Source organism: Pipistrellus kuhlii, unplaced genomic scaffold, assembly GCF_014108245.1.
Source record: "Pipistrellus kuhlii isolate mPipKuh1 unplaced genomic scaffold, mPipKuh1.p scaffold_m20_p_2, whole genome shotgun sequence".
Lineage (NCBI taxonomy): Eukaryota > Metazoa > Chordata > Mammalia > Chiroptera > Vespertilionidae > Pipistrellus > Pipistrellus kuhlii.
Window position 1 is genome coordinate 129,407,864 of NW_023425515.1, and position 16,113 is coordinate 129,423,976.

The following is a 16,113-nucleotide window of genomic DNA, read 5'->3' on the forward strand; positions in this document are numbered from 1 at the left end:
ATGGTCAATTAGCATTTTTTCTTTTATTAGTGTAGATATAATAAAATAGTGTCCAGTCGGCCGTTCAGCCAATCTTACTGTAATATGCCAATGATATGCTAAGGCCGCTCAACTGCTCGCTATGATGTGCACTGACCACCAGGGGGCACAGTCAGCAGTTGACCAATTGCTGACCACCAGGGGGCAGACGCTCTGACCAGTAGGTTACCTTGCTCCTGGAGTCTGTCCAGTCAGGACTGAGTGAGACAGGCCAGCCAACCCCTGGAACCCTCCTGCTCTCCCTCCCCAGCTGGCTAACCTCCCATTTCCCTCTCTGGCCCCAATCATGCACTGGTGGGGGCTGGGGGTTGTCCTTGGGCCTCACCTGCACCCTCTCACAATTCAGGACTCCTTGTGGGATGTCAGAGAGCTGGTTTTGGCCTGATCTTGCAGGCCAGGCTGAGGGACTACACTGGTACATGAATTTGTGCACGGGGCCTCTAATATGTATATAAAAACTTTATCCATATGACCACTATAGAAAATATTGCCTTTATCCCATAGTCTACCCAATCATAACCTGTTCTCTTATTATGAATTTTATGGTAATCCTAAAATTTATGGAGATTACTATAGAACTCCTTATAGTTGTGTCATCTTTGTATGCATTTCTGATCCACACAGTTTAGTTTTCCCTGTTTCTGGATTTTATATAGTCATTAAATATTTTCATCTTTGTCTCTTCTTTGTTCAACATAATGAGTCATTTTTATTGTTATACATATTCTATTTTATGAATATATCACAATGTATTTGTCCATTCTAATATTAGTGGTCATTTAGGACTTTCCAGATTGGCACAGTTCTGAACAATGCTGTGATTATGAGCAGTCTTGCGCACCTGTACATGAGTTCCTCCAGCATGTATACCAAGGTGCGGAATGACTGAGTCAGAGGGCATGCCAATATTCAACTTTATTTTCTAAAATGCACCAGATTAGACTCCCAACAGAATCATATGAAAGTTCTTGTTGTTCCACATCCTCCCCCCAATACTTGGTAGTTTCAGATGTTTCGATTTCTGCCAGTTTGGTGGGTATGCAGTGATATTTCATCATGGTTTTAATTTCCATTGACCTGGTACAAACAATTTTGGCCACTTGAGTTTCCTTTTTTGTCAAGTACCTGTTAGTCTTTTGTGTATATTTTTCTATTGGGTTGTCTTTTTCTCATGGATTTCTAGTTCTTTATTGAGGTTATAATTTGCAAATTTGTACTCTTACTCTATGACTTATCTTTTGTTGTTATTTTAAAATTTATTGTGTCTTTTAATGAATAGACCAGTAGTCATTGTTGCTGTTATTGTTTTTTAATATGTTTTTAGGGAGAGGAGAGGAGAGGAGAAAAGAGAAGGTAAAGGGTGGGGGGAGGATAGGGAAGAAAGGGGAAGGGAAGGAAAAGAGAAAGAGAAACATCAATGATGAGAGAGAATCATTGATGGCTGCCCTGACCAGGAATCGAACTGTGACCTCCTGGTTAATGGGTAGATGCTCAACCACTGAGCCACACCAGCCAGGCCATAGACCAATAGTTTAAATGGATAATGGACAGTTCCATCTGGAAATTGTAGACACTTCAAATTCACCATGTTTAAAATCAAATGTGTTCCTATTTCCAACTAAAATTGTTTTCTTCTTTTGTTTCTCAAGGCTTGATCAGTGGGATCATGTATTACTGAAATATTCAACTTAATAGGAATTCCACTTATGCTTTTCTTTTCCTCTACTATATATACCAGGGCTGTTATATAGTGTGTACAAATTTCCAACTTTACCTGATAATAGCCAATTATTTTACCAAGTGCATGGTAGTTAATATTTTTATCAACACTTTAACCCCTCTCCTACTCTAGTAGGTTTGCCTTCAAATCAAAATTTAAAAAGAATCCAGAGCCCTCCTGTTGTGCATAGGAAAGGACACACCACTTAAAAAAAATCTTACTCTAGGATATGTTTATTGATGAGAGAGACAGAAAGAGAGAGAGAGGGAGAGGGAAGGAGAGAGAGAGAGAGAGAGAGACAGAGACACAGAGAGAAAAGCATCAGTGTGAGAAAAACATTGATTAGTTGCTTCTCATATGCACACCAACTGGGGATCGAACCCAAAACCTAGGTATGTGCCCTGACCAGAAATAGAACCCACAACCTTTTGGAGTACAGGATGATGTTCCAACCATCTGAGCCATCCAGCCAAAGCTTCAAAAAATCTTAATAATTCATACAGATTAAAGTGTCTTGCCCAACACTTCAAAAGAGAAAAGACCTGAGTAAATGTAAAAAACTAAATCAAAGGTGATTTTAATGATTTTAGAAACATTTATAAAAATCTTTTTTAGCCTTTCTACAATATATTCTCTGCCATTCCCTTAATTCATCTGCCCTTCACAACTGACTAGTAACTTCCTGTCCAGTTTCCTTTTCTCCACCTTCAGCTCTTCCATAAAACTACCAGTTATCTTTCTAAAACATAAAACTTTTATTGACTGCCTTTTACCTACCAAAATATATCAAAGCTCCTCAGCATAAAAAGCTTACCTTTTCATTATTAACCAACCTGCATTTCTAGCTTCATCTCTTCACCATTACCTCTCCATCCTTCCTCCCTATTCCCTCTACACATATACTCTTTTCAAAATTTCACATCCCTTCAGAATTCTGTGCCATTCTACACATTGGTATCTCTTTGTAAATTGCTGTATTTTTCTGTGCCTCCTAGTCGTCTGCTTTTGAGGTACTTTTGCTTACTGAATTTTCCTTGATTAGCTTGCTATTAACACACTTAGTAAATGTGTTTTTAGTAAACATCTTAATGATTCAACCTTTACTCATTTATTTACTTACTGCATGCAGATTAGACCCATAGATAGAGCTTTTGTTAAAACCTGAAACTCCTTTTTCAGTTCCAAGAATAATAATACAGTCTTGGTTATTCTGAGTCAAGGAAATAACACTTTCAAGTTCCACTAGGGGGAGAACTTCACTTAGTCAAACATTTTTATACTTCAAATCTCTTCAGACCAACTCTTTCAATTACTGTTACTCTCTTATGAATAAAATGTTTCAAACTCTTCACTTAATAAACTACATTATTATATAAGCTGTTATTTAGTATAATCAAAGACTGCTTTTTAATGTAGTTATGAAAATTATACTTTTGTAAATGTCATATTTAGGTGAGAAAATACATTAGCTAAAGAAATACTTATTTTTATAAATACTAGCATTATATAGTAGATATACTTATGAGGCTGAAGTTTATTAAATTTATTTTAAAAGATTCTTTAGTCAACTTGACACTTTTATTATTTAAAGTTCACAATCTCCCACATGTAATTGTTCTGAGATAACTACATCTGTAATATACTTAATATCCTCTACCATAATTCTCCCCCTCCTCTTTTGAGGAGCAACTTTATATTAGGATTTTACAATGAATTTGACCTTTTCTAAGTGTAGCGGCTTTAACATTTTGGCATTTCCATAGAACTGTTTGTAAAAGTTATCACCTACGTTTCTTCCTTCTCAGCATGAATGGCACTTATCGATGGATTTTAGTCACCATTCTATAGTAGTTATTTGGGTTAAACTGTAAGGTTCCACTGTGTATCATTTCAATACTTTGTGACAATTCAGAGTTACAATTCTGAATTTTAAATACTGTATAATCCTCTCACTTCATTCAGGTCTCCCATTATTTTCTTAAATAAAGCTCTTTTGGCCAAATTTCTATGTAAAATAATATTCCTATCCTAAAATAATATTCCTATTCCTAAGAGCATATATTCTTATGCTGCTATATATTTCTTCAGAACAATTTTTTTTTGCTATAAATGATACATTTTTGTTTTTATGCACATTCTCCACCAGTATGGAACTCCATGAGCAAGGAATTTTTACCTACCTTATTCAATTTATCTGTTTTTCTGTGCTTGGTTTAGAATGCCTGTTACATAGCCATCACTCAGATATTTGTATTTGAAGAAATTAAATAAATACAATAATTCACTCACCTGCTGTTGTTTCTACAATAAGTGATTTTTAATGTATGTAATTTGAATATCAAATGTTTAAAATTCAGAGATTATCCTATATTCACACACACACATCAATTTGTATACATCCTTTTATCAGTAGGTCACTACTTGTTAGGAAGGATTAAGTGAATTCAGACTCAGCCTAAATGCATTTATTATTATACCGAAGAAATTACTGAGCCTGGGACCTTCTTTGAAATGTCATCAGAGAGAATTAAAATCTCTGAAAATTCAGATATATTTATTGTTGGTGTTAATGGCTTTAATTACATGTAGATAATGGCAATTATCTTTTAACGGAGAATTTTTTTTTTTCTTGCTCTCTGCACATGTACTTTACCAGATAATTTGCTGGCTGAATGCCTCAGGCTAATGGAATTTCTTTAAGTAGCCTGCAGAGATAAATATAATATACCCTGATTGGAATAAAAAACTTCATTATCATTGGGAACCAGAGGCTTTTAGAATTCTAAATGACACTGTAGTCACAACTTTTTGTCTTCTTAAAATTCCTAGAGATTTTGAAGTCAGTTCTCTTATTAACTAACTCTTTCACAAGTTAACATTTTTTATTTACTCATTCAAAACTGAGGATCCTAAAGTTACCTGCCTTAGAGTTGTTGGGATTAAATGAGAAAGCATGTATAAAGTATCCTTTCTTCCCTAACTAGTCTCCAGAAAAACAGCTCAGAGAGTACCCAGTATTTAAAAAAGCACATTCAGCTTTGTAGGGGATTCCAAAAATTACAACCAAACTGGAAAGTACAAAAAGTATTTGAGTTTTCCTTAAGATAGTCTTTATCCACCACAGATAATGAATTTATTCCTTTGTAAGAATTGTGTATGGCTTCAAATTAAGAATTGCTTTGACTTTTTGGTTTTTCCTAAAATGTATACTTAAGTGAGCTTATTTCTGTCCACTGTAAACCCTATTATTTAACTTACCCTTTATTATGTATCTTCTATTTTGGGGAACATAGACTTTATTTCTTGTAACTTTAATTCTTCCAGGATACTAATAATAAAAGTAGTAATAGTATCATTGATTGCTTTTGGGGAATGTCCAGCCCACAGGTTGTATGGCCCTGGAATTCATCTGGTCTGTTCCTGCCAAAGCATTAGGGGTGAGTTATAATAATTAAACGTTTGACCAAATAAAATGGGCTAATTTTTAAGTTGATAATTTAGTGTGGCCTGCAATAATGTTATATATATATATATATCCAAATGGCTCTTGGCAGACAAAAAATACCCCACCCCTGGCACCATTAGTCACTTAAGTATATATTCTCTTATTTAGTCTTCACAACAACCACATGGCCCTGGCTAGTTGTTCAGTAGTTAGAGCACTGCCTCAAGGACCAGAGGGTCACAGATCTGATTCCTGGTCAAGGGCATTTACCTTGGTTGCAGGTTCCCTGGCCCCAGTATGGGCACATGCAGCAGGCAATCAATCAATGTGTCTCTCTCATGTAGATGGTTTTCTCTCTGTCTCCCCTTCTCCCTCCCTTCCACATTCTCTCTAAATCAATGGGGAAAATATCCTTGGGTCAGGAGTAAAAAAAAAAGCTAACAAAAAACAACCATATGACAAAATAGGTATTGTTAATGTCTCCATTTTATAGTTGAGGAAACTGAGTCATAGAGACTATTTTAAAATGAGATTTTGTGTTTGTTTGTTTTTTTTTTTTTTTTAGAAACCTACTCTGTAAATTAAATTTTTTTTCTGGGATTAAAATGAAATGTTTTTCTTTAATACTAAAATTACTGTCATGGTAGTTTTATGAATTTTCTTAATAGCAGACCAAGTGTCTCCTATAACTCTGCTTATAAATAGTTCCTACCAGTTCACCATGCATCGTTTAAAATCTTTTAGTAGCTTCCCTTGGCTTTCACAACAAAGTCCAAAGTCTGGCTCTCCTTACAAGACCCTTTCTGCTGATTCTTGCCTCATTTTGTATTTTTCTCAGCATATGCCTGTACTTGAGTCACAATGAATTAGTTAAGGATCCTTCTAGTCTGCCATCTAATTCACTCTTTCTTTTTTCTTTTTCTTCTCTTCTCCTTTGAACTTATTTCAGAAAGGTGACTTCCCTGATGATGCCAACTCAGCCAATTTTGTTGTGTCTGCTCCTCTAACACTGTTACAGACCTTTCTTATACCATCTCATACTATTTAAAAAAATATATTTTTATTGATTTGAGGGAGAGAAGGAAGAGGGAGAGAGAGATAAAAACATTGCTGGGAGAGAATCATCATCCGGGGATCTAGCCTGCAACCTTGGCATGTGCCTGATCGCAAGGGCCAGGGCTCAACCAGAGTCACAGCAGCCAGGCCATCTCCTACTTTTTTATTCGTTCTCATTTAAAACCCAAATGTGAAGAAGGTTAAATTAGGAATTTAAATGAAGTATTGGTTTCAAATCAACAAATATTTGTGGAGTATCTACTCTGTGCCTGTCCCTACTCTAAATACTTTAGAAGAACTAGTGAACAAAACAAAAATCCCTATCCTCATCAAGCTTATGGTAGAGGGAAAAGTCAGATGAACAAGATAAATGAACCATATGTACTATGTAATTTAGAAGATGATGAATGCAATAGAGAGAAAAAATGTAGGAAAGGGAGAGGATTGAGGTGTTGGTGCTGTTTTAAATGTCAGAAAGAGCTCATTAGAACCTGATGTAGACAAAGATTTGAAGCAGATAAGACATTCAGAGTTGGGGGAAGAAATCCCTGATAAGGGAGGGAATAGTTAAGGCAAATGGCTTACAGCCGAAGAGTTTGTCTGAGTAGAGTCCCTGGGTGGAGTTAGAGGGGTAATAGAGGAAGTCTGAGAGGTAAATAGGGCAGATTATGTAGGGCCCAAGAATTTAGGCCTTTTTCTGACTAAGATGGAAAGTCATTGTAGGGTTTTAAGATATGAATGATTGGTCAGATGGCATTTAACCTATTAAAAAGATTTAATTGATTCAGAAAACAACATTCAGTAGAACTCTCCACTTTCCAGATGGTGGAACAAAATACAGAAAAGTTAGTTTTGCTCAATTAATTGAAGAAAATAGATGGGAATCGAACCCAAGCCTTCTGATATTTAACCTGTAATTGAGTTTATGTTTTGGTTATTATAAAGATAAATATAATAATTTGTCATTATTAAAAGCTTCTGTGGGTTAAGCACATCTGTGAAATTAATTCTGCTTTGTTTTAAGTAATGGAAAGGTTTTTGTTTAAAACAGTTTAGTTCTACCCAAATTCAACTTTTTGTTCTTTTCCTGGTACCCAGTCACATTTACCCACTTTGGTTAGTTTGCCCAGCAGATAACCTCTTAGGATGCCTCAGATGGGCAATACCCCAACCACTCTTGGCTTAAAAACACCCACTCAAAATTCTGTTCTGACACAAAGTGAGGGGGTTAGGTTTAAATCAGTGTGCCCAGATCAGTATGCAGTTTTGACAGAACTGGAGAGGAAATGATAAAATCTTCACTATTGAACTTTAAAACAGTATATATTTTAATAACATTACATTACCATAACATTACTAAGTGATGGAGTTTATCAGAAAATTTTGTGATCCATTCATGCTTTCCAACTTCCTGAGCTATTTCTTAGTTTCAGGTGGTAGTTTATATGCCAATTTGGCTAACAAACTTTCTTGGGGAAAATTCTTTTTTCCCCTTGAAGCACAGTGTTTTCTGTTTTGAGCAATTAACTTGATTATTAAAATACTTTTCATTTTTCTTTATTTTTCTTTTTTTTAAATTAAATCTTTATTGTTCAGATTATTACAGTTGTTCCTCTTTTTTCCCTCCATAGCTCCCTTCCACCCAGTTCCCATCACATCCCCTGCCCTTCCCCTATCCTTCCATACATAGATGTACAATTTTTGTCCAGTCTTTTTCCACACCCCCCACACCCCTTTGCCCCCGAGAATTATCAGTCTACTCTCTTTCTATGCCCCGATTCTATTATATTTACCAGGTTATTCTGTCCATCAGATTTTTTATACACTTGATTTTTAGGTTCACTTGTTGATAGATATGTATTTGATGTTCATAATTTTTACCTTTATCTTTTCTTTTTCCTCCTCGTTTTAAAGAATACCCTTCAGTATCCTGTGGTTCTGGATGATGTTCGTTCTATCTTTCAGTTGTAATTATGAAGTGGTTGTGTACGGCAGCAAGTTCAGGTGTTTATCTAAAAGAAACCATCTTGGTTTCTTTTTCTTTTAATAGTTTTCTCAAAATTTTAAGCATTTTTAAATTAGGAAAATATCTATTCTGTAACCTTATCTAGTCTTAACATGAATTCTCAACAAAGAAAGTAAGGTATATAGAATATTTTATTTAGCTTGTTATCTAGTCATTAGGTATTATAAAATTGAGTTAAAATATTTTTAACTAATGTGCTCAGAGATGATTTTTGATATCCAACTCTAGTATGCAGTTAAATATAAAGGGATTAGTATCTAGAGGTTTTTAAGGTATTGCTTTATCTGTAAATGAAGGCTATTATTCAGATATCCAAAACCAACTCATAGTAGCATCTGAAGAATTAGTAAAGGTAGGTTAGACTCTTAAGTATCATAATATCAGTGATTGTCTAGGTGTTATTAAAAGTTAGTTTATGTACACCTAGCACACAGATCTTGTTTTCTATACCATTTCCAATAAAATAAATCAAGGTTTCTCAGAGAAATAGCTGATTCCAAGACTGAGATAGGAAATATAAGCCTGGATGAGCCTGGATCATTTCATCATGCCAGAAAGTAAAGGAGTGCTCAAAAACATAACAAAACTGTATGTTAAAGGGACAAAGAGGAGCCAACTGCAAGAGCTCCAGGTTGTCAAAGGTAGAAGAATATTTAAAATAATAGTAGATTGTGGCTCACTGGTTGAGCGTCGACCCATGCACCAAGAGGTAGCTGGTTCAATTCCTGGTCAGGACACATGCTTGGGTTTTGGTTTGATCCCTAATAACAGTGTGTAGAAGACAGCTGATGGATGTTTCTCTTTCAGTGTTTCTATCTCCCTACTCTGTTCCTCTCTCTAAAAAAATCAATAAAAGCATATTTTTAAAAATATATAAAATAGTAGTGGATTGCAACTCAAAGTATAAAATAATATGAGTCCTTGCTGTTATAAATAATGATTGACTAACATAATAAATGGGGAGAAGAGATAAATCTGTGCAGAGTAATTCCAAATGTTCTTCTCTCAAGGAGAGGAGTCAGAAATCCCTACTCCTTAAGTGTGGGCTGTGCACAATGACTTTCCTACAAAAGCTATAGTATGGAAAGGGCAAGGAAAAAAATCTACAGTAAGTCCTCGGGTTACGTCGGAGATCCGTTCCTATGGTATGACATAACTCAATTTTTGTTGTAAGTCAGAACCAACCTACATAAGTACCTATGTCACTCACATGGAGCACATACTCATCAGTAATGAAGTGAAACAGTAAAAAAAAAAAAAAAAAAATGTAAAAGAAAGGTAATTCCTGACCTTGTGGTAAATAAATAAATAAAAAACACAAAGTACATATGTACATACATCGAAATGATGGAACTTTTCTTTTTAATAAATAAATGGGAGATGACGAAGTAATCACGAAACGACACATGTCGAATCCAACGTAACCTAAGTGACCATTCAACCGGTGCTATGATGCGCACTGACCACCAGGGGACAGAAGCTCAACGCACAGGCATAGAAATGTAGAACAGACTGATGAATCTCAGAGGGATTGAGGGGGAGGGAGGATGGGAAGAGATTAACCAAAGATCTTATATGCGTACTAGAGGCCCGGTTCATGGATTCATGCATGGGGGTCCATTGGTCTGGCCTGTGGGAATTGGGCCAAAACCAGCAGTCCAACATACCTTGAGGGGTCCTGGATTACAAGAGGGTGCAGGGTAGGCCAGGAGACCCCACTGTTGCATGAATCCGTGCACTGGGCCTCTAGTAATAAATAACTATACAGTGGAAAAAACCCAACAAACACTCCTTTACTTAGACGATTATGGTCAACATTAACAGTTATGAATCACATTGTAAGTATGTACCTGTGATTCAATGTGATAAAAATGCCACTTTGCCTCTCTGGTCTTCCAGTAACCCCAAACCCCAGTCTTATGATGAGAAAAATATCAGACACATTTTGATAGTGGGGCATCCTAGAGAAAGCCTCACCTGTACTCCTCAAAACTCTCCAGGTGGTCAAAAACAGGCACTCTGAGGAACTGTCACAGCCAAGAGCAACCTAAGAGATATGACAAGTAGATGCAATGTGGAGGCCTGCATAGGATCTTAGAACAGAAGGACATTAAATTTAAAAAACACACACACAATAAGGAAAGCTAAGTAAAGTGTGAGCTACAGTTAGTAAAACTATCAATATTGATTCCTTAAGTGTAGCAAATTGGCCATACTTTGTTAATGGAAGATGTTAATAATAAGGGAAATAGTGCATTGGTAAATAGGAACTCTTATCTTCTCTGTTTGTCTATAAATCTAAAACCGTTTTTTAAAAAAAGTACTATAAAAGTAGTTTATGTAATTCCATGGTTTTGGGGAATCCTTAGAATTACATAGAATTTTAAGTTTTAGTCACCAAAGTGATTCATTTCCAATTAAACTATAATTTATGAGAAATATTTTCTAGCTTTTTGGACCTTGTTCAAATGCTGATCTTACATGTATGGATTTAGCTTGTCTTTCAAGAAACATCACTTTAAAACTGTGTGTGTGTGTGTGTGTGTGTGTGTGTGTCTGTCTGTCTGTCTTTTGGAGAGAAATTAAATCAGACTTAGCACTGATGAAAAATTTTGATTTATGTTCTTTTTTTTAACTTACCTTATCATTTTCTTTAAAATATTTATACAGTATATGCTTATATATTAATATAGTATATGCTTTTATTTTTTTTCTAGTTACTAAAACAAAAAATATTCAAACCTTTTTGTCCATGAAATATTTTTTTTTGCTTGCTTGTTAAGATTTTTATTAGGGCTACCTGAATATTTAGATTAATCAGTTATTTTTATTAAATTTATTGGGATGACATTGATTGATAAGATTATATAGGCTTCAAGGGTGCATTTCTATGATACATCATCTGTATATTAGATTGTGTGCCCACCACCCATGTATTTGGCCCCCTTTACCTTTTCCTACTTTCTACTCTTCTTCCTTCTAGTACTACCATACTATTGTCTGTGTCTATGAATTTCAGTTTTATATCCTACATATGAGTGAAATCATATAGTTCTTAGCTTTTTCCAACTGACTTATTTTGCTTAGCATGATATTCTCAAGGTCCATCTATGTTGTCATAAATGGTAGTATTTCATCTTTTCTTTTGACTGAGTAGTATTCCATATATTATATATATATATATATGTGTGTGTGTGTGTGTGTGTGTGTGTGTGTGTATATACATACATATATATATATATATATATATATATATATGGCCCTAATATGCAAATTGTCCTCTTGGGTGCTAGACCAGGAGACCAGGAGTTTGATCGCTTGCTATGACGTTTGATGACCACCAGGGGGCATCATGGAATGAAGGCAGGCCACTGTTGGCAGCCAAAAGGCCCCACTCAGCCCCAATGGCCAGCCAAGCTAGAGACTCTACTCATGCATCAATTTCGTACACAGGGCCTCTAGTTGTATATATGTACCACATCTTTGTATCCAGTCATCTATCAAAGGACAATTTGTTGTTTCTGTCTTGGCCACCTGTGAATAATACTGCATAGAAGTGCATATGTCTTTGTGAATAAATGTTTTCAAAATTTTCAGTAGATAGAAGAGGAATTGCTGGGTCATATGGTAGCTCTCTATTCTTAATTTTTTTTAGATACCTCCATACTGCTTTCCATATGAATGAGGGTTCCTTTTTCTCCACAAACTCTCCAACACTTGTTTTATTTATACATATATTTGTCCTGTTGATAATAGCCATTCTAACAGGTGGGAGGTGGTATCTCATTGTAGTTTTTATTTGCATTTCCTTGATAACTAGTGAAGTTGAGCATCTTTTCATATATATGTTGGCCATGACTTTAAATTACAGGAAACTGTTTTAGAAACTTACCGATAGTACATGATATGAGTGTGATTTGTTTTTAGATGTTTCAAATGAGTCACCTTGAAGTCACAGAGAGGCTACCATTTACCACATTTACTATTCTGATTAATTTGTCTTGGGGCAAAGTACAAATCAGTAATAACTTAAAAGCTTAGAGGTTGCTATTGATGTTTCAGTGAGGTTATGTTGATTAATCACAGTGATTACTTATCACCTGTCACAAATTTACTCAAATCATTGGATTTTCTTCTACTATAATAGTTTCATATGCAGCTATAATTTTCTTAATACATTTGCTTTGATAAATTAAGTGAAAATATCAAATTGGGATTTAGAAATTGGGCCCCTGCTGCAAGTTAATATGGTTGCTTCTGTGACCGTTGAACACAGTTTCATAATGTAGCCTTGAAAACAAGTATTATTTAACCTTTGAAACAGTCAAGGTACTGCCTGTTAATGGTCTTTAAAATACTTTAACTTTTATAGAGGGAGTGGTTGGTTATATCTTTATGTAGCATAATCTCTTTGTTACATTTTTTTCATATCTGAGCATAATTTAGAATATTTTTAAATGTAAGTTTTATGCTTGCATTTGAGACTAAGCAGCCTGCATTGTGTCATGACCCTTCTAATGCCACAAATCTTCTGTAATACTGCTCCCGGTGAAGAGCCCACATCCTATGTATGACCTTAGGTTTATTCTGAGATCTCTGTGAAGAGAGCTTGGAGAGATCACTAATTGTTTCTGTTATTTCCTTTCAGGGTGTGATGTCTGTTTGTAAACTGTGTTTAAGTTTTAAATTGTCAGGCTTAAAATGTCAAGGTATATTAAGTACTAATTTCCTATTCTAAACCTACTTAAAAATTTATTAACTAGTTAAAAGTTTCTGTTGAGGATTGAGTGATATGTTAGACATCTATAGAGCATTCAAAAAAGAAAGCAGTGGTACTTCCTGTAGCCAATACTTCTAATACTCCTGGGCAGTACAATACTATTTAACAATTGCAAATTTAAACAACAAGCCACCATTTTTTCTGTTCAATTCCTGTTTTTGTTTTTATTATTTTCTCCATTCTATTTTAGATTTATTTTGGTATTTTATATGTATTCTTAAGATAAATCATACATCCTATACTGTTTTTATTATTTAAAAATATTAGCAACTACTCATCAATAGGAATATGCTTAAACTATAGTTTATCCATACTTGGAATAGTCTGTATCTTTAAGAAAAAATGAAGAAAGATCTGTAACACAAGTAAGAAAAACAAATGATAAACAGGATATATGTCATAATTCCCTTTGTGTCTGTTTAAAAAGTGTTGGTATATATTATGTGTATAGACACATATGTGGCATACGTGTATGCATATATGTAAGTATTAACATACATTGGAATGTGAGCTATGGTACCTATCAAACTGTTTACAGTATTCTCTTTGGCGAGAGTGTTTGATGGGAAAGGGTTTGGTGCAAAAGGATCAGGAGTTTACTTTTTTTTTTAAGTTTTCATCCAAAGTTTATGATTTTTTGTGGTTTGTTTGTTTAATAAAACAAGAGAGAAACATGATGTGATAGAGAAAGTGATCGCTTGGCTCCCATACATGCCTCCTGCTCCGACCGGGGATCGAACCCACAACCTTTTTGTGTGTGAGATGATGCTCCAACCAACTTAGCTTCCCAGCCAGGGCAGGAATTTATTTTCTATACTTTATGAATTTACATGATTACCATTTAATATTTTTAAATGTACATACATTTGAGTAATTATTAAAGTAAATATTGCTAAAATGGAAATAAGAATGAGGAGTTTCAGATAATTAGAGAAAATAGCAACAAAGAAAACTTGGTCAACCTAGCAGAAGTGCCACATTCCTCTGCCCCTAGAGGCCCTGAGCTGTCTGGCTCCTGCCTGCTTCTCTGACTGCATCATAAAACACACCCCTTTACGTTATGCTTTAGCAACACCAACTGTCTTTTTGTTTCTTGAATGGATATCATTTGTTCCTACATTGAGGCTTTTGTTCTTGCTTTTTCTTACATTTGGAATACTATTCTTGCTGATCTTCCCAGTACTAGTTCTTTCTCATCATTTATATCTCAATTTGAAAGTTACCAACATAGAGATATTTTTTGACCACCTTTGTAAAGCAGTCCCCTCACACTGTTACTCTATTTCGTCATGTTTTTTATGCTAATACATCTCTTACCAGTGCCTGAAATTATGTTCTCTTAAAAAATTAACTCATACCCACATATATAATACATGAGAACCTTGTTTTGCTTATTTACTGCTATATAATACCTTGTGCCATGGCATATAATAGGGGCTCAAGAAAAATAATTGCTGAATGAAATTTAGGGGGCAGAAAACAGTCATGTATAAGAGAGTCTGATATTCTGTGTCATAGAGCAGCAGATTCTAAGTACTTTATATGTAAATATTCATGTATTTAAACAAATGCCGCTCCAGAGATAGATTGAAACTGATCCCAGGATTTTCTATCCCAGCCATCTATCAAAATAGTTTAAAATAGTTGTAGTTTTTTGCTTAAGGCAAATACTTTCCCACTAAAAGCAGCCTGAGAGGGGAAAAACACATAACCTAATGCAATAAACTTTTACAGTAACAGTTAAGGAAAGAAATAGACCATTCTACAGCAGAGAGACCTACCAGGGCTTGGCTTCTAACTTCAACTGGTCTCTCCTCTCCTCTCCTCTCCTCCCTCTCCCACTCATCAAATGGTATAGTGGAGTCAGCACAATCTCTCAAGGATTTATGTATATCCCAAATGTGTAAAGAAGAAAAACGAGAATGTAATTTCCTGACTGAGAGTTGTGAAAACTTCTGGAAGGAACAACCCAGTGAAAGAGATTAGAAATTTTAACTAAAGTGAAGTCCCTGGGACAGCACAGTGAATTTGGGAAATGATCTGAATTCTAAAATCAAGGTATTGACGTGTTTCCCTCCAGTTAGGTTATACAAGATATTTAACAAAATCGTAGAAGAACATGTAGAGTCCTTGTTCAGTCAGGTTCTTCCTTTCGATGTGCTGTCCTCGGGTTATAGAAAAGTAAGAACAAACTTGAGCTTGGAAGGCAAAGAAAATAGATTTAAAATATGGTGGAAATAGCGTTAATGAATAACCCATTTGTTAAAGCACTTGGAATACCTGGACAATCACCTAGCCATGAGCATGATAAGAAGAAATGGTGTAATAACTAGGCTTATAGTATTAAAACAGAGAAAGAGAAGAAATACCACTTAAAGAGATCCCAAACAAAAAGAAAGGTAATTCAAGGATGAGAGGAATTAATTGCTTCATGCTATTAAACAACTAAACATGAATTCATTAAAATTAAGATATTAAAAGATAAAATGATAAAAAATGTAATGAGGTAAGAGAAGATTATACTATTAAGGAAACAAATTGAAGTTTAGTGCATTATTGCTGAAACCACAAAAGACTAGTTTATTCAATAGGAAATGCTAAAAAGTGTATTAAAGGCATGGAAGGAAAACTTGGGATAACTGACTGCAGAGATTAAGAATGTAAAACAATGCCGAAACCGGTTTGGCTCAGTGGTAGAGCGTTGGTCTGCGGACTGAAAGGTCCCAGGTTCGATTCCGGTCAAGGGCATGTACATTGGTTGCGGGCACATCCCGGGTGGGGTGTGTGCAAGAGACAGCTGGTCGATGTTTCTCTCTCATCGACGTTTCTAGCTCTCCATCTCTCTCCCTTCCTCTCTGTAAAAAAATCAATAAAATATATATATTTTTTTAAAAAATGTAAAACAAGTATTAGCTAATAGGTACAGATGACAGATTATTTTACACTAAGGAAAATTGATATCCCACAACAAATAGAAAGAAAGTATTAAAAAATATAAACAAAAGGATCCCTGGCTGGTTGGCTGAGCGCCATCCTGTGCACTGAAA

General features: G+C 35.1%; 1 protein-coding gene and 1 long non-coding RNA gene across 12 annotated transcripts in view; both read left to right on the top strand.

Annotated features, from left to right (window-relative positions):
- EVI5 (ecotropic viral integration site 5) overlaps positions 1–16,113 on the top strand; it is a 164,334-nt gene that overhangs the window by 105,171 nt on the left and 43,050 nt on the right. The gene's annotated exons all lie outside the window — the stretch shown is intronic.
- LOC123652695 lies at positions 2,136–9,843 on the top strand. The gene is made up of 3 exons (XR_006742159.1): positions 2,136–3,592; positions 5,627–5,628; positions 9,833–9,843. It is a non-coding gene; the product is annotated as an uncharacterized LOC123652695 (long non-coding RNA).